General features: G+C 45.0%; 1 protein-coding gene across 2 annotated transcripts in view; it reads left to right on the forward strand.

The window, feature by feature from the left end:
* Positions 1-27,101, forward strand: part of GNB1 (G protein subunit beta 1) — a 360,950-nt gene that overhangs the window by 65,246 nt on the left and 268,603 nt on the right. The window lies entirely within an intron of this gene.

Here is a 27,101-nt window from a genome sequence, read left to right on the forward strand (position 1 = left end):
TCATGGAAAAGGTTAACAAGTTTTATTCCTTATTGCTTACAATTCTAGGTCATTCTGCTAATTCAAAGTTTATTTAATCAATTCTTTATTAATTCATCAGTTAGAAGACATTATCTTTTGGAGTGGGGAAAAAAAAAACCATATGCGATCAGTCAAGAACATAAGCTATGACTATCCGCATTAACAATGTAATTCAGCAAAAAAGTTTGTCATTTGTCACTGTCAACGTCTCACCTGTCAGTCTACCTAACCAAGATTAATTACTACATGGGGGTCTTCAATTTAGAGAAAAACATCATCTTGGAAAAATCTACCTAAGAGAGAATTGCTATAAAAACGGCGCAGCTGGTACCTAGAAGAAAAGGCACAAAATTTGTCAGTCACATTTTCATAACTACCTTTCCAGGATGGATCAGCAACAAGTCAGTCTTTGTGCCCAGGTCATCAGTGGTCGGCTACGTATCAGGCTTACAGAATATAAGCCCAGTTATCAGCACCTCGGACAGCGTCTCCTGACATCAACTTTCTCCTCGCAGTTAGGATTTCGCTCCCCTTGTCATGACTTTTTTTATTAGGGTCTCTCAAACCATCCCACTAATTGCTAATTGGTCAGTCTATCGGAAGTTATGACTCTAACCTATAGTTCTGATGGATACAACTACCTGTGGATTCCTCACCTCATGAATACTCCCATGGCGCCAGCATTCGACGGAAATCTTCTTACTAGTCTCTGCACGTCGACGAGGACGTCACTGTCGCCCACGCGACGCCGTCTGACGTCATACAGGCAATAAGAGGTCCTCGACGACGTGCGGACGTCAGTTCCCTTTTTTCCGTGCATTCGAAACGGTTATCTTCGAGGGAGCAACTGTTACTCTTGCGGTTACAGTGTATATCTTGCTGCGTAGTCTTTCGCTGTGGAAATAATGTCGCAGAGAAAGTCTGGATTTAAGCCTTGTCGTGAGTGTGGAGGCAAGATGTCGGTGACGGATCCTCATTCCGATTGCCTTTGGTGTTTGAGCTCCGACCACGACGTCTCGACTTGTGATTCATGTCAGCACATGAATCCAAAGGCTCTTAAAGAACGTGAGGCGAAGCTGTTTATGGCCAAGTCAAAGGAGAAGCATCACAAGAAGTCTTCTCCAAGACATCGGTGTCATCGAGACTCCCGGCGCCGTAGAGAATCTCGGCGTCATTCAAGGGAGGCTCGTTCCAGGTCTCCGGATCGGCGCCGAAGAACATGGGAGGTCAGCCCCACGGTTACGCCGCATCCTTCGACGCCGTTGCCTTCTCCGGCGTCTCCAACTTCACCTGGACAGGCGTCGGTGATTGAGGTATTGGAGCCTCAAGTGTTTTCTCCGGCGCAGACGCCGAGGCCGGCGTCGGGGTCGCCTCCGAGACAGGCACCCCAGTATCTGGCTTTTCCCACCCCTGGAGCCGATAGTTCCGCATTCTTGAATGCGATGTATGCCATCTTCCAACAGATGGCTCCAGGGGGTGCTCCGGCTGGGCCTTTGGCCTTTTCTTTGGGTGATCCTGCGCCTCTTCGGCCGGCACCCTTTATGCCCTTTCTCCCGTTTGGGAACGTGGGCTCGGCGCCAGTGTCGGCGCCGGTGGCCGCTCCGGTGGCTTCGGAAGGATTGGCCCCAGGGATTTCCATCCCGTCGACGTCGAGATTTCAGCCTGTGACTCCGGTGGGTCCATCCGTTTCAACTGCTCTTCAGTCTGCTCCGAAGTTACCTGTGGCGCCGGATGTGGCGTCGGTGGCTTCGGAAGATCGGCGCCGATCTCCGACTTCGGCGGAGGCATTGTCGACTCCGCGGATTGAGCAACGACTGCATTCAAGGAGACGTGCTCTCCGGGTACTAGAAGAGCAGGAGTACCAACGAGCCCTAGAGGAAGGAGAGCTAGAGGACTCGGGTGATGGGCTGCGTGGACTGGAGTCGGCCAGTGGGCTGGACACTTCCCCTGAGTGGGACCTTTCGTCCCCGGGGGAATATACTGAGGAGGCTGCTTCCTTTCATGCAGTGGTACGGAAGGCAGCTAGTTTTTTGGACCTGCCTTTACCGGTGGTGGAGGCGAAACAAAACCTTTTGACAGAGGTGTTACATCCGGCCTCAGCCGCGGCGGAGCCTCTGTTACCTTTTAATGACGCTCTGCTGGATCCGGTTTTAGAGGTGTGGAAGAGGCCGGCATCTTCCCCAGCAGTTCACAGAGCCGCGGCCAGGAGGTATCGGGCGGCTCCAACTGACCCTGGTTTTCTGTCCAGGCACCCTACGCCGGAGAGCTTGGTGGTGCAGGCCTCCTGTTCGTCCAAGTCAGCGCCTGGTTCTTTTCCGACGGTGCCTGGGGACAGAGATTCAAAGAAGCTAGAGGCGCAGTCGAAGAAGATTTTTTCGTCCTGCAGTCTGGCGTTAAAAGCCACCAATGCAACCTGTATCCTGGGGAGGTATATTCATGCTCTGATGGATGACATCTCCTCTTCGTTTACAAAGCTTCCCCAGGGTCTTTTGGATCTTGTCTCAAATGCCCAGGCTGCTGCGACCCAAATTATCCAGACGGGACTGGATACCACCGACTCGGTAGCCAGAGCAATGGGCACAACTGTGGTGGCAAGGAGACAGGCCTGGCTCCGTAACTCGGGCTTTTCGGCTGATGTACAGTCCACATTGTTGGATCTCCCGTTTGATGGGGACAAACTGTTTGGGGCTAAGGCTGATTCGGCCTTGGAACATTTTAAGGAAAGCAGGGCCACGGCTAAGTCGTTAGGGCTCCAAGCTCCTTCTTCCACGGCCTCTTCCAGATTTTTCAGGAGGTTTCGTGGATTTGGGCGTGGCTCTTCCTCCTCTTCCTTTCGGGGAAGATATCAGCAACCTGCCTCTTCCCATCCCTATAGATCTTTTAGGGGGAGAGGTAGGGTCCGCACCAGAGGAGCCTCTCAGCAGCACTCTGCCTCTTCCTCATCCTCTGGCGGGGTGCAGCAGGGGAAGCAGCCTTAGGCTTCCACCATTTCCAACTCACGCCTCTCCTGTAGGTGGAAGATTACAGCATTTTCTCACCAAATGGGAGACTGTTACGTCGGACAATTGGGTTCTCAGTGTTGTGGGAAAAGGCTACACCCTTCCTTTTCGGGAGTTTCCGCCCCTCATCCCGCCCCGCCCTTCGTATTGTTCACAAGAACACCTCCTGTTGCTATAACAGGAGGTAGAAGTCCTCCTTTTAAAGGGCGCGGTGGAGTTGGTCCCGGAGCAGGAAAGGGGTCAAGGAGTTTACTCAAGGTATTTCCTGATTCCCAAGAAGGATGGTCGTTTGAGACCAATTCTGGACCTGAGGATCTTGAATTGGTTCCTCAAGCAGGAAAAGTTCAAGATGCTGACCCTAGCACAGGTGCTTTTGGCGTTGAACATGGAAGACTGGATGGTGTCTGTCGACTTGCAGGATGCTTACTTTCATATCCCGATACTCAAGTCACACAGGAAGTATCTCCGGTTTGTGGTGGGATCGCAACACTATCAGTTTGCGGTCCTTCCGTTTGGTCTTACTTCAGCACCTCGAGTCTTCACGAAGGTGATGTCGGTGGTTGCGGCAGAGCTCAGAAGGAAGGGGATAGCAGTATTCCCTTACTTGGACGACTGGTTGATCAAAGCCAAGTCCCCGGAGCTTGTGTTGCGTCATCTGCAGTCAACAACCCAGTTGTTGTTCGACCTGGGTTTTTCGGTGAACGAGCCCAAATCTCACCTAGAGCCCTCTCAGCGCCTCCTGTTCATAGGGGCAGTACTGGATACAACATTGGGTCGGGCCTTTCCTCCGCCTCAGCGGATTCAAGATATTCAGGATTTGGTTCCAATGTTTCGAAATGGAGCGGTAGTTCCAGTCCTCAGGGTCCTTCGTCTGCTCGGTCTTTTTGCCTCCTGCATTCTGTTGGTCACGCATGCTCGCTGGCACATGAGGGCTCTTCAGTGGTGCCTCCGAAGGCAGTGGTCTCAACACAGAGGGGATCTAGAGGGTACTGTCAAGATCTCCAGAGATGCTGCTGTGGATTTGAAGTGGTGGATTGTAAGCAACAATCTTTCGCAAGGAAAGCCGTTCCAGCAGTCGCCACCAGTGGCCACAGTCATAACGGATGCTTCCACTCTAGGGTGGGGAGCTCATCTGGGGGATCTGGAGATCAAAGGTCTTTGGTCTCCAGAGGAACAGATTTTTCACATCAATCTGTTAGAATTACGGGCTGTACGTCTGGCTCTCAAGGCCTTCCTCCCTTCCCTTCGTGGTCAGTCGGTACAGGTCCTAACGGACAATACTACCACGATGTGGTACATAAACAAGCAGGGAGGAGTGGGGTCGTACCTTCTCTGCAGAGAAGCTCTTCGACTATGGTCCTGGGCAAAGGACCATCGGATTTGCTTGATAGCAAACCATCTGGCCGGAGTTTTGAACGTGCGTGCGGACAGTCTCAGTCGCCGCTTCTCGGCAGACCACGAGTGGCGTCTCCATCCAGATCAAGTCCGTTTAATCTTCCAGAGGTGGGGGTTTCCTCGGGTAGATCTGTTCGCCACTCGAGAGAACGCGCATTGTCCGTTGTTCTGCAGCCTTCAGTATCCGATGCAGGAAGCGTTGGGGGACGCGTTTCAAATGACCTGGTGCGGCCAGTTGCTTTACGCGTTTCCTCCCATACCCTTGATTCCTCGAGTATTGAGGAAGATTCGCCAAGACCGGGCTCTAGTGATCTTAATAGCTCCGGATTGGCCAAGGAGGGTGTGGTACTCCGACCTTCTCTAACTCTCAATGTGCCCGCCGCTCCGTCTCCCTTTCAGGGCAGACCTCCTCTCGCAGTCGCAGGGGCAGGTTCTACACCCCAACCTCCAGAGTCTGCACCTACATGCCTGGAGATTGAACGGGGCAACCTGAGTTCCTTCTCTCTCCCGCCTGAGGTAGTGGATGTTATATTAGCGGCCAGGCGACACTCCACTAAATCTATCTACGCTAATAGGTGGTCTAAATTTGTTGCGTGGTGTGGAGAGAGGCAGATTGATCCTTTGCATGCTCATCTATCGGACGTTTTGTCTTTTGCTCTATCTCTGGCGCTGAAAGGTTGTGCAGTGGCTACCATTAAAGGTTATTTATCGGCCTTGTCAGCCTTCTTATGTCTTCCAGACCAACCATCTTTATTTAAATCCCCTATTGTTATCAGATTCTTGAAAGGTCTTCTAAATCAATATCCTCCAAAGCCATTCGTTATGCCGCAATGGGATTTGTCCTTAGTCCTGACTTTCCTTATGGGGTCCCCTTTTGAACCTATGCATTCTTGCCCCTTGAGGTATTTGGTTTTAAAAACAGTCTTCCTGATAGCTATAACATCAGCAAGGAGAGTGAGTGAGTTGCAGGCCTTATCAGTAAAACCCCCTTATACAACTTTTTATGGGGATAAGGTGGTGTTGAGGACCAAGGCTGCTTTCCTCCCGAAGGTTGTTTCACCCTTCCATTTGGCTCAGGCAATTACTTTGTCCACGTTCTATCCTCCGCCTCATCCTTCCAAAGAGGAAGAAAGACTGCACCGTCTGGACCCAAAGAGAGCGTTGAGCTTCTTTATCGATAGAACAAAGGATTTCAGGCTGGAGGATCAGCTGTTTATTGGATACGTGGGCAAGAGGAGAGGAAAGGCAGTCCACAAGAGAACACTATCCAGGTGGGTTGTTCTTTGCATTAAAATATGTTACTCTTTGGCAAAGAAGGATCCTCCTGAGGGCATTAGAGCTCATTCCACCAGAGCTAAGTCGGCCACTTCGGCCTTGGCCAGAGGTGTTCCTGTGGTCGACATCTGCAAGGCCGCAACTTGGTCGTCCCTTCACACTTTTGCAAAACATTACTGTTTGGATTCTGAGGTTAGAAGGGACGGCCATTTTGCACGGTCAGTGCTGCAGGATTTCTTGGTTTGACCATTTAGGCACCCACCGCCGGGCGTGGTACTGCTTTGGGACTCTATTCATGAGGTGAGGAATCCACAGGTAGTTGTATCCATCAGAAGAACGAGTTACTTACCTTCGGTAACGACTTTTCTGGTGGATACATTAGCTACCTGTGGATTCCTCACGGTCCCACCCGCCTCCCCGTTGCCTTTCTGGTCTTACCAAGTAATCCTTGAGTGCGCTCCTCTTGGTCTTTGAGGGTGCAATAGATGTATATATAATATATTTATATATATATATATGTATATATGTATATATCTTTATGTATATACTTGGTGTGTGTATATATTTTAAAAGAGAGAGTTTTATATATATATATGTACATAAAAATTTACAGTTATTCATACAATGTGGTGTATTTTTACAATATAATGGATGTTGCCTTGCTCTTTCATTGCATTGCCTAGTTGTTCTCATGCACGTAAAAAATGATTGGTACTGACGTCCGCACGTCGTCGAGGACCTCTTATTGCCTGTATGACGTCAGACGGCATCGCGTGGGCGACAGTGACGTCCTCGTCGACGTGCAGACACTAGTAAGAAGATTTCCATCGAATGCTGGCGCCATGGGAGTATTCATGAGGTGAGGAATCCACAGGTAGCTAATGTATCCACCAGAAAAGTCGTTACCGAAGGTAAGTAACTCGTTCTTTTTGTTTACGAAATTTCTAATTTTGCATCTACCTCACGTCCCTTAAAACGTGTTTGGTGGTTCTTGCGATGAGAACATCATCCGGCTCTTCAGGTAACAAAATTGTTGCATACAAATCTTTAGTCAATGCCTCTATTGTTCAAGTCCTGAGAAAGGACATTTAACCTACAGTACACATAATTGTATCAAATTGTCTTCATCATCTCCTGTCCGTTGGTACATTGCAGAATGTTCCAGCAAAGCCGTCTGAACTCTGAACAGTTCAAGGTTTCGCCTTCCAGTTACCAGTCCGCACAAGTTTTTCGAAGTCTACACGTTATGAGCATGCAGGGCCCAGCGAAACCAGGCCTTTAGTGCGGCTAATTTAAGAATATGAATTAACATAAAACATAGGTTATGCATTCAGTTATGAGATATTAATACGTTTTGTTCTTTTTTTTTTTTTTTTTTTCTTTATTATTTTGCATCGGTTAATACATATGACGACCATTCTCCGTGGGCACATTTTCAATTTTACACATTTTCTAAAATTAATTTTTCTATGCATTTTTCTCATTAATAAACACACATTAATCATTAGCAATTTCTTTAATTAACATATCTGCTCCATCAGTTACTTGGCCATGTGTCTTACAAATGCTATTTTATTTATTGTGGTGCCCTCTAGGGGCTGTTCTGAGCCTTACAGTTTATTGTCAAACGTTTATTTTTGGTAAAGGTTTTTATTGGGATTATGATTGTATATGTTTTATTAATCTCTTCTTATTGCAATTATGACCATGATTCAGGCCAACTTAGCATCCTTATTACATGAAGACTATTCAACTGCTCTTGATGTGTTTGGGTGACCCTTCTCGTTTATTACTATTGTTACTCCTCCGTGGCAGTCTTGTGTATTTTTGTTTTGGGAATTGCGTTAGCCAGCCAGCAACTCTGATAGTGGGGTGGTGAAAGTGGTATTCTATTGGAATTAGCATGGCAGATTTAAATTGGGATGCTAAAAGTCAACATTTTCACTTTTGGCTGCAGATGGAGGAAGAAAGTAAATGGAAGTGCACTAGTTATATGCAGGGCCAGTAGAATTATGTGGCAGGAAAAAAAACGTATTATGAGGCAGGGTTGAGCAATTTGTGACGAGAAACGTCCAGGTATGAATTTACAATGTCAATAGATCTAACCTAAGCAAATGTGAGAGCTATTACATTGCAAATACTTTTTTGATCTTGGTGTCGATCACCTTTTTTCCCGCTTAGCGAGTCTGCATGCCTACCTACAGAAAAAACTACATAACTTGTTGTTGGGCAGAAACCATATTTTTTCTGGTTAAGGTTAAACACTTGGTAAAAGTGACTTTAATTTTTGCCACGTGCTGAACCTATGAAGCCAAAGTTATTAACATTTTCACAAGACCAATGTATTAGAAAGCGATTCTGATGCCTGTTGTGCTTCATTTGTGACATAGGGCGAAAAATATCAGGCACGTGAATGCAGATAAAATTACGATTGTGTGGCCAACTCTTTAAACACGTTCTGACTCGAAGATCTATAGATTAATTTTATAAAATATAATCTTCTGAGCTTCTTGTATTTGTATGCAAGGGGCGAACGGCTTATGTGGTTAAGCAGGGTAACGGAGGAGGTGGGGGTCCATTTGAGGTGAGCTCTTCTGCTTAAGCAATTATTTATAGCCCTGCATTTGCCAATTGCATGGCCTCTGGTCGCAGCTGAGTATTGCTGAGATGCATGCTGTAGTCTGCTGTTTACCGGATACCCCGAACACTCCGTACGGGATTGGGTCTTGCAGACATGTTTGTGATCAGTAGGAATTGTGCTTCAGGTACAGTGCATGTTGCAGTGCCTAGTTGTCCTAGTGCGCGTGATCGTGTCTCTTTGTCAAAGTACTGTCAGTGCGTCCTTTCTCAGTGTGCGCGTGTCACAGTACGCTGGCTGATTCTCCCTGACAGTGTGCTGCCAGTATCTCCTGTCTCAAGATCTACCTTCCTGTATGCTGTGTCCTAGTCGCGTGTCCCAGTGTGCGTGTTAATATTGCTTGGTCATACTGCAGTGTCAGCGTTTCCACCATTGTATTGTCAATGCCTCCAATTCCTGTGTGTTCTTCAGTGTGTGTCCCAGAGTGCTCTTCAGTGACTTCTGTCTGTTTGCATCAGTGTCTCCTGCTACTGTGCACTGTCCCCTGTCCCAGTGCCCGGTCAGTCCTGTTCCAGTGTGCTCTGTACATGTATGCATTAGTGTCTCTCTTCCAGTGTGCGTATTGGTGTTTCCTTGTGCTGGTGCATGTCACTGTCCCTCAGTCTCGGGGTGCGTTTCATTGCCGCCTGCCACTATGTGCATCAGTATCTCCGTGACATTGGCATATATTTGGGCAGAAAGAACGTGGACTGTCCCAAAGCACGTCTTGTGTTTCACTGTCGCCGAGCTTGTATAACTGTCTCCTATCCCAGTGCGCATGTCAACACTTCCTTTCACGCGCTCGGTCACGGTGTCCCTGCCCCATCCGCCCCACCCCAGTGCGTATTTCTGGATGTCTTTACCTAAGGTCACGATCAGTTTATCCCTGCCACAGAGCATATCGATGTATTCTAATGACAGTGTCCGTTAGTGTCTCCGGTGTCACTCACTACTGTTTCTGAATGACTCAATCAATTCCTGACCCAGTACAGTGTCAGTGTTGCTTGTTAATACTTCATTTCACACTGCTTTGTGCTAGTGTATGTTATGCTGTCCTGTGATACTGTCTCATTGAGACAGTGCAGTGTCCTTGCTACCTACCTGTCGTTTCACTGTGCCAATGTCTCATTTCCCAGTATGAGCGCATTGGGATCAACAAAGCGCATCTTGGTGTCACATCATTGTCACATTATAGTGTTCTGTCTTCTCTCCCAGTGTTTTCAGTCTTTCTAACCCAGTGTGGTGTCATTGATTCCCTGCCCCCAGTGCAAGTGAGTCGCTGCAACTTGGCTCACTGTCTTGCCGTCCTAATGCACGTCAGTGTCTCCCAAACTGAAAATGTCGGTGTCTCCTTTACCAGTTTTTCAGTGTCTCATGTTCCTTCCACATTTGTCTCCAATCTCAGTGCTTTGTCAGTGTCCCTTGTTACAGTGTACTGCATGTGACTCCTGTCCAAAGTGCCAGCTCTCTTGTTCCTGTGTGCGATGGTGTCTTCCTCTTCTGGTGCTCTGCAACATTGTCTCAGATCCAAGTGTTTGTCAGTTTCTCCTTGTTTGAGTCCACTTCTCATAGTCTCAGTCCCTGTGATCGGATAATTTTTCTCCCTGACTCATCCTGCAGGAGTGTCTAGCTTTGCAGTAAGATTTTGCCCAGTTAGAACACGCAGTCTCTTCCCCCCCCACCCCCGTAGTATTACATTTATGATGAAAGCAGTGCCAGTATTTTAATTTTGTGTTGTCATTAACTAGTGCGTGATATTTTTTATGAATGAGATTATGTGCATAACTCGTGGGCTTGTCTTTTTTTTTTTTTTCTTTTTTTGTACAGCTGCTTTTTTGGGGGTGCTTTTTTAGGGTTGAGCCTGCAGGTGCATGTGCTAGCCCGGGGACAGGCTTGCGAGACTTATTTTCAGTAAAGGGCTTGGAGCCCACCTGTTGCTTACCATTTTTTGGCTTGCGTGGCAATCTTCCTTACAGCCTCGTAGTTTGTCACTGCAGGCCTGGCATCCTTTCCATTCCCCTCTCTGGAGCAGGGACCAAGCAGTGATTGATTCAACTTAATCAGTGACCACTCGCTGCTCCCGATGTGATTGAGGTACTATTTTGTTCTTTTTAACTCCTTGTGCCCTGCAAACGGAAGGCTTGTGACTGCTAAAAACGTGCCCAGTAGGCTTACAACAAAATTGCTAAGTTTTTATTTTTTATAGCTAAATTTCTTTAATTTTGCCAAGTCGCCTTTTCTCACTTTCCAATCATGTATTTTCTTTTTGTTTTTCCTTGTCGGTGCTCTTCCCAAAAGATGATTATCTTGTTTGACTTATTTCAAAGCTACATTGCTTCTTTATGTGCGATCTCTGAAATTATGCTTTAATACATAATCATTCTGCACTCCACAATCCAGCCGACTACAATCAAGCCCACCTCACCCTACCTAAATCCACTCCAAATCAGCCTCCCAACCCACCTCAATCTAATTGCCCCCCCCTCAAATCTGCCCACACCAATCCAAAACAATCTACCCCGCTTCAGTCTGCTGCATTCCATTCCAAAACAGTCTGCCCCGCTCTCTCCGGTCTGCCCCGCTCTCTCCGGTCTGCCCCGCTCTCTCCGGTCTGCCCCGCTCTCTCCGGTCTGCCCCGCTCTCTCCGGTCTGCCCCAGACCCATTGGCTTTTTTAGTGCGTGTTTGGTCTTGTCTTCTGTCAGCTTTAGATGCGTATTGAGAGGGAAATGGGGGGAGGTGGGGGGGAAGAGAGAGAGAGAGAGATTTATTTATTTTCTGGTTTGTTAAAGACATCTTGGGGGCTTTCTGAAAGTTGACCTAGGAACACATTCCACTCTTTGATTAACATTGTCTTTGTGGCTTGCAACTCACACTTCCTGGCTTTTCTTTAGGCTCTACAGGTTTTGTCCCTCCCATTTCATAAACTGTGTTTTCTGTTTTCTTCCACAAACTCGCTTTCTGTTAACACGCCTTTAAATCTTGTTCTGTCACATTTGCTGTGCTTTCAAATACTGAGGTCATTTGTCGTGCGCTTTCTTCCAGGGCACTTGTTTACTTTTCTTTCTCTCACTTCAACATGAAAGGATTTGTGTGACAATCTTGCTACATCCTGAGTGTAGGAAAGAGTTATTATAGCACACCACAACAATTAAATTGTGTAAGTATTTCAGAATATATCAGAATGACTAACACACCAATGAAGCAAATTTTTTTCTGAATTGTGTTGGAAACAAATACTGTAAATTGATCAAAATGAATCATTAAACTAGGTGATGCTATTTATACACATTTTCATCTGGGCACTGTATAGTTTTATTAGTAAAACTGTATGTCTGTGCAAATGTAATGGTCATTTAAATTGAAAATGTGTTGTCTGTAATGGTTCCACTCTGCGCCCTTTAATCTTCTCTGCACTCTGCCTTTACACGCTATTCCCCCTCTACGCAACTGCATGCTACCCTGCACCACTTCACTTAACGCTACTTTGCTCTGTGCAGCAGCACTCTACCCTACACCACTTTACTCTGCTCTGAAACTATCTACTGTATGCCACTTCGCTCTGCTCTGATTCGCTCTGCTCTGATTCGCTCTGCTCTGATTCGCTCTGCTCTGATTCGCTCTGCTCTGATTCGCTCTGCTCTGATTCGCTCTGCTCTGATTCGCTCTGCTCTGATTCGCTCTGCTCTGATTCGCTCTGCTCTGATTCGCTCTGCTGTACTCCACCACCACTGAGCTCTGCTCTACTACTCCACTCTAGGCCACTGTACCCTATGGCACCATACTCTACACCAGACTATACTACTCTGCACCAACCTATGCCCCTGCACTGCCACTTGAATCTACTCCAAACTCTACGCCACTGCACCCTATGGCACTCAGTTCTACTTTGCGCCCCACAACATTGCATTGTATGCTGCAGAATTCGTGACAGCACTGTACGCCAGCCGCCCACTCTACACCAGACCTCTCTAGTCTCTACCACTCCAGTTTATGCCACAATATGCGACTCCACAATATGCCACTCCTATACACGACACAGTCTTACCACTCAACACTACTCCACTCTTCGCCATTCCACTCTCCATTCCATTACCTGAATCTCTCCTCTGTGGCATTCAATTCTATGGCATGCTACTCTGACACTTTGCCATTCCACTAAACAACATGGTTAAAACACATTGGCAGAGTTAGTAGCGCTTGCATTGGCAAGACCTATTTGCTTTGCCAGTGTTTTTAGTTTAGCATTTCAAAATGGCAGTTAACAATTTTGGAACTGTAAATTGTTAGAAAAGAAAAATCATAAATGTCCCCTGCTAATTTACCAAGCATAGACATGCATTGGTGGCCCCCTTGAAACCCTGTTTTGTTATATTAAAAAAAAAAAAAGCCATTTATTCCTCAATATTCGTGGTAGTGCACTGTTGATTACATCTTGGAAGGGTTTTGCTTGAAGCCCCCCCCCCCCCTTTCTTTTTGTCTGGTTTTATATGCAATTTTGACAAGCGCACTGGGTTCCTGCTATCCGGGTCCCTAATGCCAGTATTCCTTCCCTAGAAACGGACCCCTGGCCACTTGATCCCCAAGTGATCAGGGTCTTCAGCCCCCTGTAAGTCCCAGTAAATGGTACCTAGGACATGGGTACTGAAGAGGGCCCCTCAAAGGGGCAGCATAGCTTGTGCCACTCTGAGGGACCCAGCACCAACCTTATGTAGACTGGCATTGCAGGCTGTGACAGGGTGCTCCCAAAATTGAAAACGTGACCTGGCACACGCTTGTGTGCCATTTTCCCCAAAACACTACTTGTAATATCTGGAAGTCACCCCTTACAGCAGGCCTTCAGTCCTAAGGCAGGGTGCATTATTTTACAAGTGAGAGCATATACGCATGAGCAAATATGCCCTTGCTATGTCTTTGTTGATTATTAGACATACTAAGATTCATATGCTGGACACTGGTTGCTACGAGTTCCTCAGCTATATGAGGACTTCTGAACCCAGGGATGTTTGATAGCAAATATCTTGTATTAATGAACCCTCACTGATTCCAGTGATGGATTTAATGATACAGGCACCCAGAGGGCACCTTAGAAGTTCCCCCTGAAAAACTTACCAACTGCTGGTGAGCCCACTGACCGGTTCTCGCCACCTTGCCATCAACAGATGACAATCTGACCTCCCAGGGGGAGAGCCTCAGCTCTCAAGAGGTCAGAATCAAAAGCCTGTCTGGGCTGGGGTGTACCCAGTCCTCCCCACAGGATGACCTGCATGCCAAGGCAGGAACTTCAAAGCAGCCCACTACCTTTGATATGCAGAATTGGCCTTCTGCAGAGGAAGATGAGAGCCCCCTGCCCCGGGCTCCATATGGCACCTGGACAGACAGGATAAATTAGCCATGCAGGAGGTGTGTGTCACTTCCCAACTGGGAACACCCCTACGGTGGCCAGCCTGAAGTGGACACAACTGAGGATATTCTACCATTTTGCTTGTGGTAGAATTAAGGAACTCTAGACAGGGTGGTGCCGACTCCTCTCTGGAAATGGTCATCTAAGGAGTGTAGTAACCCCAAGCGCAAGTAGCCCATGGGCTACTACCCTTCACTCTGCTTAACGCAACTTAAATTGAGTATGTAGGGGACCCTCTGACACCAGATCCTCACTAGATTCAAAAGAAGTGGACAAGAAGCCTGCTGATCCTGAGAACCGAGGAGCACGACTGACTTGGTGTCAAGCCTGCCTGCTTTACCTGACCCTTGGAGCAACTGTCCTGTCCTGCCGTTGCATCCTGCAAGAAAGGGGAAGAGCTGCCAGTGTTTCGCCAATTTCTAGGAGGAACTCCCTTGGAGTAGAGGAGCTGCTCCCCTGCATCGGCAGACACCCAAGAAAACCCTCAGAAGACTAGGACCATCAAAAAACAGACATCACTGCACTGAGCCACCCACCCTGTGTTGAAGTGGGCCAATAGTGTCCGGGTGATCCCCAGGCCCTCTAGAAAAGAAGCCCACCCTGTACATGCCTACTGTGTACTTCACAGTGGCTTCTGCGGACTGTTTCTGCAGACCCTTCCTTCAACCTTGAGTGACGAGGAGGCAGAGACCCCATGCCCTAGGGCATCTCTGCACCCATCCACCCCGAACCCAGGAGAAGAGAACCAAGGGTGTTCCCATGTCTTCTTACCTCGTGAGACCTGAGCCCACTTGTTGACTTGCTCGGACTGGAATCCAGTCCATGGCTGTCATGTGTTTCTGCAGGTTCCCTGCATCTGCGAGGAACTCCAGTGCTGGACCCAATGCCAGAAGACACCCCTACACCTGTGCCCTACAGCCCAAGAGGGAATGAACTGACTGTGTCCCCACGTGCCAGAGGACCTCCATCAAGCCCCCTTCTGGGTTCCCCTGGACTGCCCTTCCAGTCCATCCCTGCAGTGACTTTGTAACCGGACTTATCCCCCATAGACTTGAATGGGACCCTCAATGCCATAACACACACCTGCCCCCGGATGCACCAGAGCTCCTCGAGGTGACTTGTCGGGGTGACCTTGGACCGTGCCCCAAAACCCCCTTAACTCCAGGAAATTGGTCCCATAAGTCTTTGTACTCTACCTGGATGGCAATCTTTGTTTTCCTCCATAGGATTGCATTGCGGCTTTCTTAAAAAATAAAAAAAAGGCACTTTCTACTTTCAATAACTCTAAAAATGCATACCTCAAAGTACTCACCCCACTCCAGTGATCTTGGTACCAAAGTTTATATAAAAGTATGTGTTGTTTTTATAAACTGTCAGATTGTTTTGTGTGTGTCTCATTTACTGCATGAGTGTGTGCCTTACATGCATAGCACTACCTCTGATATGCCTGTTTGACCACACTACCCAGAAAGAGCATTTGGGATGTTGGTGATACCGCTGGGTATTGCTTGGACTCTTTGCACATTGTACCTCATTTTTGTCCACTATATAAAGAGCCAGCTTCCTAAACCTTTCATGGGATTGCATGTGTGGCGAGGCATGTGGGACATCTTGAATTTTATGTTTTTGCTTTTATTTAAAGCAAAGTCAAAGCAGACAAACATTGACACATCCAGTAGCTGTGTGTCTGGTTAGAAAAGGCTTAACCTATTGGCTTGGAAAGTTTGTTGTTATAAGTAGGGCTGTCATATTACAGCAGCGTCTCTTTGGAATTGCTTTCTTTAATTTTTGATGACATGTCCTGTAGAGTGCTCTGACAAACTTAATTTTAAGCATTCAGTCTGTTTCTCAGTATGACAATACAAAAAAACCAAGATTATATTTACGGTACAGTACCTACATTAGCAATTTATCAAGGAGACCGCTCACAGTCTGACCTTCTTTTGAGTAAATCGTGTAATTCTTGGACGGATAGTGTCATTTTACTGTGCATTATTTCCCTTATTTTCCTAAATTATAAGCATATCCCAAGAGCTAGATCAATGACATTTACTTTTTACAACCAGATGAGCTCTGCAAGATCGTATAAAAGTATTTTAGGCCAGAGTCCCAAAGTTATATAAACATGTATTTTGCGATTACATATACAAAAGTTGATATTGTCCTTATTTGCTTGAAGAATTCTGCTGGATCAAATCTATTTACAGAGGCTGTAAACAAACTGGTAGTGTTCCATGCCTGTAGTGTGCATGATCAGTTTCTCTCAAACTCACGTCTACCTTGGAAAATGTTGGTCATGTACTGTTCATAAGGTTAGTAGTAACCTTCTTTCTAGGGTAGAACAGGATCCAGTATAACAAAGATGGTGTGGGGGAGGTAGTGTGCCAATTTCTTTTTCCTGAAGAAAGGCGTTAACAGAATTTGCGCTTGCTCTGCAGATATTCCCATGAACTAATATACGATTGTGTATTTATGAAACTGGAAATCCTATGTTTGCTAGGAGTTTGATTTACATGCCTAGTTCTAAAAACTCTTTTGAGATTGAGAGCTGTAAGAGTAATCTTCTGATTTAAAGAATGGGGTTCAAAATGTATTGTTTTATTTCACGTTTGTTACCTGTAATAGTTTTACACTGATTTTTCCACCTTTTTAAATACTTTTTTAATTTCAATTAAGCTTTAGGAGAAACTGTGTGTAACGTTACCCTTCAAATATTGCATGATTATTTAGCAAAAATGCCCGTAATCCTTTTTTAAATGTCAAATATTTGGGTACGTTTTAATTTAAAAGCATCCACCAATCTTATGTTTTACTGCATGTATTTTCATATTATCAAGGAGTACTGTACGAACATTAGTAACAACAAATTAAGTTGCACAAACGTGTACATCGTTTTACACTGGAACCCCGTCAGCAATAAAACCTGCGCTTACAGCTTACTGAGTTATTTAGAGCACAATTTCAGGCATCTTAAACATATGAATGCTAATTTTTCCAGGAGGGAGGTGTCTTTCCCGAAGCCATATTGTGATACTATAAATTAGCTTCCAAATGGTTTGTGCTGCAGGGGTTGGCTTACTTGTTAGGTAGACAAAATAAACATGAAAACATTTTTGTCCTTAACCCCAAACAATGATTTTGATAGTCCTGATACCACAACCATATGTTTTTAACATTTGCACATCATTGGTTGCTAGCTCTCCCTCTCTGTGATTGGATCGCTGGGACAACATGCTGAAAAATGTATTTCTCTGATTATCAGCATTTTTTCCCCACATAACTTTGTAGCGTCCTTCAGTCTACCTGACATGGCTTGACCACATCTGTTTCGCTGTCTCTTTTGAGAGAGAGACACACACACACACACACACACACACACACACACACACACACACACACCACACACACACACCACACACACACACCACACACACACACACCACACACACACACCACACACACCACACACACACACACACACACACACACACACACACACCTTCCAACCTCAGACATCTGTGAAAATTGGACAAATCAGGAATGCAGGTAATGTGGTTTGTACGAATTTCAACATGGTTTATTACCCAGAATACCCAGCAAATGTCGATTTATAAAAAAAAAAAAATCTTTAATTTTGTGACGGAAAACTGCAAAACGTCATGCACAGTTCAAAGGTGTCCGGTGTTTCCAGACTTTTCTTGATAAATATAGAACCAAGCTTGTGTTGGTGTGCTTGTACTGTATGGCACCGGAATAGGCCAAAACAGTGACCATGGGAAAATGACATTAGATTTTTTTTTTTTTAATTGTTGGATATACCATATCAACAGTACCACAGCAACTCGGAGGTTACAAGCATAGTACAAGTTTATTCCCTGCCTGCCCCATCTGTGATGCTTATTCCCTGCCTGGCCTCCTCCATGTTGCTTATTCCTTATCAGGCCATTCCTGGCGTCTCTTTGCCTTCCCCTCCCTCTGCAGCTCCTCCACTGTGCATATTCCCGGCCCTCCTGTCCCTTCCGCATTGATTGTTTCTCTTCTCCAGCCCCCAACAGCAACTGCCTAAAGGAGGGGGGGGGGGGGGGCCGTGATTCAGCCAGCTATATCACTTTATGCCCCCCCCCCCCCCCCTTTCCTCCTTTGTCCCGATCACTCCTCCCACCTGCCCTCTGGTTCACAGCAACGGGATTGGCAAACCAATACTTAACCCCCATATGCGAGACCTAATGGTTTTGCCAATGCTTGGAGTCTTTTTACCACTAACAAAATGTACTGGTCCCTTCTAGTAGGCAGGTGTACTTAAAACAAGCATGGAAACCCTGTAGTTTTAATGCCCGTTAATAGAAAATGATTCCAGTGACCACAAATAAAACGTATTATTTGCCTTCAGTTACTGAACATATAGCCTACAAGGACATAAATGACTACTGTATCAGTTTTGTTTTAAAAAACAAAAAAAGAGAAAAACGCATTTCCCTCCTAATGAAGTGGCCCACCAATGAGCATTGAAATAAACTTGTTGTACATATATGCATTTATTAATTACATGAAGCTGGGTACGCTGCTAACGTGGTCTGTAGGCCAGAGCTTAAAACAGATACATTTAGATCTTTGTTGTTCATTGTTTTTACGCAGTTGCCACAAACAGGCACTGTACAGTTTATCAATGGGGTAGCAAACAAGAGACTTGTAGATCTTTATCAACTGCAGTTATAAAAAACTTGACTGCTTATCTCCATCAACTGAATACAGCTGAAAACTATAATTGAGACATCCCAGGAATGCAGAGTTACAGAATTTCACTTGAACGGAGCCACGCCTGTAAACATTAAATTATACTTTTTTTTTTTAAAAACGTAACCCTTACCTCCCCTGTGCATCTGTCGGCCACTGGCTGACACTGGGAAGGCATATAAAGCCCCTCTGGTACACCAGAGGGATTCCTTTATTTTTTAAACTATGGCTGCTTGGGAAAAGCTTCCTGAGCAGCCTGATTCTTCTTCTTTCTTTCTTTTTTTATTTTTATTTTGTTTTTAAAAAAAATTCCCTTAAATTGTTTAGGTCTCGGGGTGCATGTCTGTCTGCTTTTGCTTCGAAACAAGCTGCACCTCTGTGTGTGTGTGTGTTTTTTTTATTTTTATTTTTTATTTTTATTTATTGGTTCCTATTACTGTCCTTTTGTAAATGCAGGCTTTTGGACTTCTGTATCCTCCCATGAGGACTGCTCCTGTTACATGTGCTGTCACTCTTCAGGTTGTTTTAGAGGCTTTGAGAGTACTCCTTTTCTTTTCTTTTTTTTGTTTGTGCTTGCCTCTGCTTGTTTTAAGTGCTCGTGTTTTGTTTACTTCGTGCGCCAGCTTGGTGAAAGGTTCACAGCCACTTCATTTGCTGTACTTTATATTTCTTCATGGCCGCTGCACTCTTGTGTTTTATGTACTTTAGGAGCCATGTTTGTGTTTTAATTACTTTGAGCACCATATTCAGAAAAGAAAGGCATGCTGCAACTTTACTTTCTGCGTTCCCACCGGGCTTGTCTATGACTTGTTCTGAACTGCTACGAACGCTCGCTCCCTCTCTTTGGGGTGCAGCTGCCTCTCCCTCACCCCTGATTTTTTTACTTTTAGCTGTTCACATACACGGATGCTCACTCCCTCTCCACTGCAAAGTGCGACTTTTGAGGAGAGGACCAGGCTAAGCAAAATGTGCTACACTTTTTAAAAAAAAGCCCCCACACAGCATTCATGGTTCATTTTTTATTAACAAGTACACAGGGAGAGCAGATGCAGAAACCCTGCCCGCACCCCGCACCCCGTGGCCACTGAACATGAAGGAGGTGGAGGCAAGAGACTAGTCCCTGAGCCAGATCTCATTCCCACCCTTACCCTGTGTTGAGCTCTGTTTGCACACTGCTCTTGCCCCTATTTTCAGCTACACGCTTTACCTGTGCCAAGGCACTTAATCGACACCTCAACTGCACAGTACATCCAGTGCAGTATCTCATCGGTACACTACATTCCCCCCACATGCTGCCCTCCAGTTGTAGGTCCTTATCGGAGTGCCTGGGTTTGCTAGGGGAGATGGCAAACTACCCCTGATTTTATCTGAGTTTTTTAATTCTAAAGCCGCTGAAGGGCAGCCCGATTCTTTGCACCTTGTAATGCTTCATATTACCATAATTGTTTTTCATTTTTTTTTTATTTTTTTTTTTTATTTTTTTTTTAAAGCCAGACCTATTGGCATTGCCTGTGCTCCTCCTTAATTGAGGTTGCTTTACAGGTATCCAGTCTCCTAGCCTTAATGTCCTATTCCTTAATGTTCTGTTTCATATCAGCATATTTGTATGTACTTTTGCTTTGCTTTTTTGCAAAGTTCCCCAAGAATCTTGTTCAGACTATTTGGTCTTTTAAAACTATGGAAGCCAAGTTCGATTAGTCTGGCCCAACAGCGCAGAAAGGGTCTTCCTGTTTTATTTGGTGTTGCTTAATAGTCACATAATACTTTACAAACTGCCTGATGGAGTGTGATTTGGCTTGTTTTACCTCTTTGCTTGGCTTGTGATTTGGATTGCTTTACCACTTTGCCTGGCTTTCCTAATTGTAGCCATTAATCGACAACAACTTTGAAGATGCGTTACCCTTAACAAATGCCAGAGCTGTCTCACTCTTTTTCTCAGTATTTCGAATCCTGGTTCCTCTTAGTAAACAACAAGTATTTTGCTGATATTTTCAGTTCACGTTATGAGTGCTAGTATTGCTTTTCACACCTTTTGGAAACATTTATTTTGGCGGGTTACATGCCTCCACTGTCTTTTCTGGTGTTGCTGATTTTTGTATGATAACTTTTATGTCTTCAACCACCGTACAATTTTACACAACGCTAGTGATGTGACTTGTAGTCTCCTTTGTTGTAATCTTTGCCTGATTTAGGTACAGTTATGTGGTCGTAGTTGATGATCCCCCATCTTTCTGTTCTTTTTGACAGCTTTGTTTTTGGATTGCCGACTGTAAGAGTTTGATGGCCCATGACCTTTAATTGTTTACCATATGATGTCCACAGGTCCAAACGACAGCTGAACCTTTTCTGTTTGAGAATATGGCTTTTACCTATTCTAAACTTTAACTTACCTAAGATATATTGTAGCAAGCCTCCCCTAAGCTTGCGTTGCGCAAGTATTCCACCTAGACCAGCAGGGCTTGCATTTACAGATAATTTGCTGCGCAGCGGACCATCGAAGTAGGCCCTGTGTTTTGCGGATGCAACATCCTCTGTTCTTTTGCATGCTTCTTTGCATTTTTTTTAGTCAACTAAACATATGTTCTTATTTAGGCAAGGGTGCACTTTGTGTTGCAAACTGTGACATATAACGAGCACAATCATTTGCTATCCCCAAGAAGGTCTTTTAATTAGATATATCACAAAGTTCCTGATTCGTGAATAATATTGACTTCGTTTGGATGCATATGCTTTCCTCTACGTGAATGTTCACCATGAATGGTAAATTTTTGAATTCATTTGTCTGCATTTAATGAAAAGCATCCATGACCCTTGTAAACACTTAGTTAGGCTTCATCATATTCTGTCAGTCTTTCCAAATACAAGGATATTGTCACTGTAATTTTAGCTATTCTTTGCAGGCCTTATTCTAATTACTTCTTTGAAACTTAATTCTGGAATATTATTTGCTGTTGAAGTCTCCTGTATTGGAACACACCTAAATGCTTTTGAGTAAATAGTGATGTTTCTGAAAGCTTCATTCAACTCAAGTTGGTGATATCCTTTACAGGGATCAAGTTTGAGAACACTGCTCTATTTGGACAGATCAGGTCTCAGAGAGGCCAACAAATGCTAAAAGATCAATATGTCTAGGTGGTACAGACGAATGATGCAGAATTTGTTTGGAGTGACTCTGTTCCCCTGGAAGAGTTACCTAAAAGTGACACTGATGTTAGCAGTTAGGCTGCTTCTTCAGACTTCATGGCACTCCGGCGTCGCTAGTGAATTAAACACATCTTCAAATATTGAAATGAAATTCCCTTCAGGGCCTTCTCTACCGAAGGTAGTGTAAAACCATGCAGTGGTACAAAAAGCTTCAGAGATTTTAGAACTTTTACTTTCTGCATTTGAAACCAAACCGGATGCAGGGCAGGCTGCTAAGAAGCAGATGTCCGCCAGCCTTCCACACAATTTTTGAAACTTTTTTCTACCAATGTGTTTAGCTACTATGGAACTGGTATAATTTGCTTGGCAAAAGCCCACATCCCCAGCAGTCGTGATATCAGTGACGTAAAGGTGCCTGCTTTTGTGTTCGAGCCTATTTCTGGCCCTTTTATTTGCCCTACTTCTAGTGTGACCACCTGTCCGTAAAATAGACTATCTGTAATTTGAGCCTGATGTCATCTGTCCTTTATTGATCTAATAACGAGCAGCATTTGTCCGTAATTACAACACTGATACGTTTTACAGCTTTCTGGCCTATTATGCAGCTGGCAGATACATGAGACAGAACTGACTTATAATATGCTTTCTTACATAGCAGGTGTTTATGTAACTTGAGCGTCGCCATGCTTATACTTCTACTGTTCGAGATGAGAAGGTGTTTGGAAGGATGGACAGAGGGATCCATGGGTTAATGGTTGAAGAGGGTGGCATGAATGGAGAGGGTGTAAATGGGAGGAGGACTGGGTAGATAGTTGCACTGTTTGGATGGATACATGGATCTAGATGAATGGATGATTAGATACATGAATTGATGGTGGTGGGACCTGTGTATGGACACAGACCTGGTGCTTGGGCAGATAGATGAATAAATATGGGTAAATGGAAGGCTCTTGGTGGGTGGACGGATAGGTGGATTTTGGTAGGTACAAGGATGGCTAAGTGGAAGAAATGAGTGGATGATGGATGGATGTGGGTGGGATTGGATCTGGGTGGGTGGAATTGCCTTTTCTTGCCACATACTTTTACTTAACCATGCCACATAATTTGGCCGTCGCCTACCGCATAATTCCACTGTACCTGACCACAGGTAGTTTCAAAATCTTGGAGGACATGGAATGGCTGCAAGTTGAGAAGAGGGTTCATTTTAAAGCACTGACTCTTCAGCAAAATGTCTGTTGCAGCACTTGCATGCATGTGAATTGACTGGAGATTTACAATCCTACCCGATAAGCAAAACTTCCCCTTCATGCATGGATGTCAAACTGTTACGAACAAGTAATGATGCTAATGGTTCAGTATGGTGGTGACCTCCCTTGGGTGTGTAGATGTAAAATCTGCGTTGATAGGGTAAAGTTGTCAGTCGTAATTAGTAATGACAGACTTTAAGTAGCCTTGGACACTTTTTCAACAAAAACATACACATAGGATTCCTATGAAAAGTCCATGATATGCTATAGGGTTCTGCAAAAGTGAAAATGGACAAGAACGGAGGGTTACTTGAAGGGTATCTCTTTGAAGGAGGAGGAATTGTGCTTTTTCAAATGTGTGGCTTGAACCGTTGTTCCAAAACTGGCAGCGTGAAAGGAAGTATTTTGTTGAGTGAAATGGTGCACAGTGGCTTGGGTGTATGGTGCTCTTTGCCACTGATTCCGGTTGACTGTTTTGAAGGTGATTTTGGAGCCTACTGGAGGGTGCGAAGTGTGACTTTGTACTGTTCTTTGGTGGTAGTGCATTTTTCTGTGTGTGATTATGCATTATACCATTGGTGGAGGTACACTAAGAAGTGAGTGATGGTGTGTTTTGCACAATGCTTTGGTGCATAGTGGGGGTGGTGGTGCCTGTGCTTAAGGTTGTAGTTGAATGTGCGGGGGAGGGGGGTGCATTGCACTGTTCTTTAAGGGATAGTGTTCTTAGCATGTGGGCTGGTGAACTAGACCATTGGTTGGGGTGCATGACCCAGTTGGTTATAGTGCACTCTGGACTTCATGATGGTTGTTAGTTATGCCCGTGGTATAAAAAATGAACATTTGTGTTTTTTTAAACACTTGTATGTGTTTCTTTTCTTAAGTCTCAATCATGTTTTAAGGTTTGATCTGTAATTAGTTCAGTATTCTTCAGGCAGTAACTTGTTTGCCTCAGGACCTTCAAACTATTGACGTGAGATATCGTCATTCATTTCTTTGATTTGTCCACAGTAGTATTTTAGTCTTGCCTTATATTTATTGGGTGCTTGCACCCGGCTTCATCCTTTGGAATGCATAAGGGACTATTTTACATTGTAAAACTATACACCATCATTGCATATTTAAGTCTTTCTCATCAATGCTCAGTTTAGACAATTCTGTTTTAATTGTTCGGTACTGCAGTAGGGTTTTTTAATTACCTTCGTCAGTACTCATGTCAGCATCAGACGTGTTGGTGTTGCTACTGCTTGTAGCTATCACCCGAGACTGAGTCTAAGCTGATGGATGCAGTTGTATGGAAAATAGGATGGAGGGGAGGTTGATTGAAACTCTCCTAGTTTTGTCAAAGTCAAAATGAAACACGCACTGACTATCTAAAATTTAATCTGAGCACTTAAAGCATTTCACTGCCTCCAGTAGTACTACTTAATTTGAGCTGGAAGTCCACATTAATCAAAAGAGCACTACTTCAGGTGCTATCATTAATGGTACTTAAATTAAACTAACCTTTGACAGATGCAAATCCCTATTCAGCCTCATACTGGCCGCATCCTCTCAAAGTCTTTGGCCACCAATCCTCCTCCATTCAAAAGACGGTTGTCTTTCCAGGAGGCTCTGGACTCCACAATTCCACCGAAAAAAAGGAAGAAATCTGGCAAAGTCCTTTGCCATTCACACCACCCTCATTACCACTTACGCAGCTTTCACCACTGCCACAACCACCCCAATCAAAGCCATAGACCCCGCTTTGTTGACCTATCTGCTGTGCAGCACCACAAAAGCAGTGTGCTCCCATTCCCCTCTCGTGTCCCGTTCCACAACCCATCCTTTTCTCATGCTCTCCTTCCCTGTTCCCCACTGAATGAGTCCAGTACATTGCCTTTTCCTGTTAAAGCCCTATAGTCTCAATATATCCGTACTTAATGAGCCGAAGTTGTATAAACAGCTTCCTTGCGTTCTTTAGCGGGTCTGAATCAAAAACGTCAGCTGGTATTTAAACAATGTCTTCTACCTTTTGCCAATAATTTAGGGCTTTTCACCTTCCAGCATACAGTCGAGCATTAGATGTTCGGAGGCGAAACAAAGATGCACACATTTTCTGTTTGTCCTCAATCGACTGAACAGTGTTTAGTACCAGCCCCCCAGCAGGCCAACTGGTCACTAGGCAGAGACCATAAACAGCAGTTCGTATCCAGGCGCTGAAATACTTATGGCCTGGTAGTGTGTTTTTTTTCTTTCTTTTTTTTTCAGTTTTTTTGTTTTCTAGTCTGCAAGCTAAATGAATAATTTGAAGTCCCATTTTTGTCGATAGTTTGGGTGAGTCATTTTTTTTACATGTTTGCATTAAGAAAATGAAATGCCTATACAATAAAACATTGGTGTAGAGAGAATTGTAAGACCTCTTCAGTGCTACAGGTTCAAATCCCTGTGGGAGTAGACTCAGACTTTCACTCTTATGAAAGTAATAATTTATAAGCATTTATGTGGGGTTATATCACTGTTTTTACATGGAAACTCGGTATGTGGTGTATGCACCATTGAAAATATTGATGCCCTATTTTTTTTTTTTTTTAGAGGAAAATTAGTAGTATTGCGTGGTGGTAGCACTGCTCTTCGAATGTGCCTATTTGAACTCTCTAACAGCATGGTTGCTGTTAGAAATGGGGTCTCTAGTTAGCTGTGGTTTGTACTGTGTCCAAGTAGAGACCCTCACCCCAAGGGAGTCACACAGCTAAGATAACCCCTGCTCGCCCCCTTGGTACCTTGGCTCAAGCAGTCAGGCTTATACCAGTGACAATGCGTTACGTACGTACACACACACCACAAATGTACTCCACAGCAGTTTAGAAAAAGACAATATTTATCTGAGTAAAACAAGACCTAAATGAGACAAATTCAACACACACAAGTAACGATATAACTTTTTAGAGGTTTAAATGAGTCTTGGTGCATAGGAAGGAACCACTGGTTGTGTCTTTTTAGCACAAATTACCTGGATGCGTCAAAAACAAAGACAATGTGGGCTGCAGGGCAGGTGAGGCACTGAATGGGCAAAGTGATGCATAGGTTCTTTAATGGCAGGGGAGCTGATACGTCGATTCTTTCCTCCCACGAAAGGCAATGCGTTGATTTCTGGACACTCAGCCTCAGTTCCTTAGTGTGGTGCAGGGTCGATGAGAAATTGACACCCAGCGATGATGCGTGGAAAATCCATATGCACTGTGACAATAGCACCTGTTTCACCAGAGTTCCATGTCGATTCTGCAGGCACAGCGCCGCTTTTTCAGCTGCGGCGTGTCAGTGTGTGGATTTTCTCCTTCAGGCCACCAGCTTACACTTCCAAGGGCCCAGGGCCTGGAGTTGGCACCATTTGGCAGGGCTCTCAGCAGAAGAGACCAGGCACTGGCAAATGAAGTCTTTCATGACCCAGAGACTTCTTAATTGGAGGCAAGCTCAGTTCAAGCCCTTGAAGAACCTTGGAAAGCAGGATGTAGAAATCCAGAGTCTATTCCTTTCACTCCCAGGGCACAAACAGAAGGCCAGCACAATAAAACAGGCAGAGTGGCAGCCCTTCCCACAACATCCAGCTTTTCTTCATGGCAGAATTTCCTCAGTCCAGAAGTGTTCTAACTGTGATGTCAGAGGTCCTGCACGTATACCCTTTTCTGCCTTTTGAAGTAAGCAAACTTCAAATAGAAGTCTTTGTAGTGCACAAGACCCTTCCTTTCCCTGCCCTTTGACGCACTCTAGGGGGTTGGAGACTGTTTTTTTGTGAGGACGGGCACATCCCTATTCAGGTGCAAGTATCCGCTCCTCCCACCACGCTAGCTCGGGGAGACCCACCAGCCTGGTGATCGGCCATTAGGATGTGCAGGGCACTCTTCAGCTCCTGTTGTGTGGCTGTCTAGCGTGAATACACAGACAGCCCACCTGCCATCCGGACCCAGATGTGTGTTCAGGCAGAGGCAAAGAATGGCTAAGCAAGAAAATGCCGACTTTCTAAAAGTAGCATTTTCACACCTACAATTCAAAAACCTACTTCACTACAAGATTTTTTTCAAATTTTGAGTCCGGAGACCCCCCAAACTCGGTCTCTATCTGCTCCCAATGGGAAATTACACTTAAAAGATATTTCAAAGCAATCCCCATTTTACCTGATTGGAGAGGCAGGTCTTGTAACAATGAAAACCGATTTGAGCAGAATTTCATTATCAGTAAAACACACCAATACATGTCCTACCTGCCCATTGGGCTGCCTTGGGCCTACCTT

The sequence above is a fragment of the Pleurodeles waltl genome, chromosome 6 (genome assembly GCF_031143425.1).
Source record: "Pleurodeles waltl isolate 20211129_DDA chromosome 6, aPleWal1.hap1.20221129, whole genome shotgun sequence".
Taxonomy (NCBI): Eukaryota; Metazoa; Chordata; class Amphibia; order Caudata; family Salamandridae; genus Pleurodeles; species Pleurodeles waltl.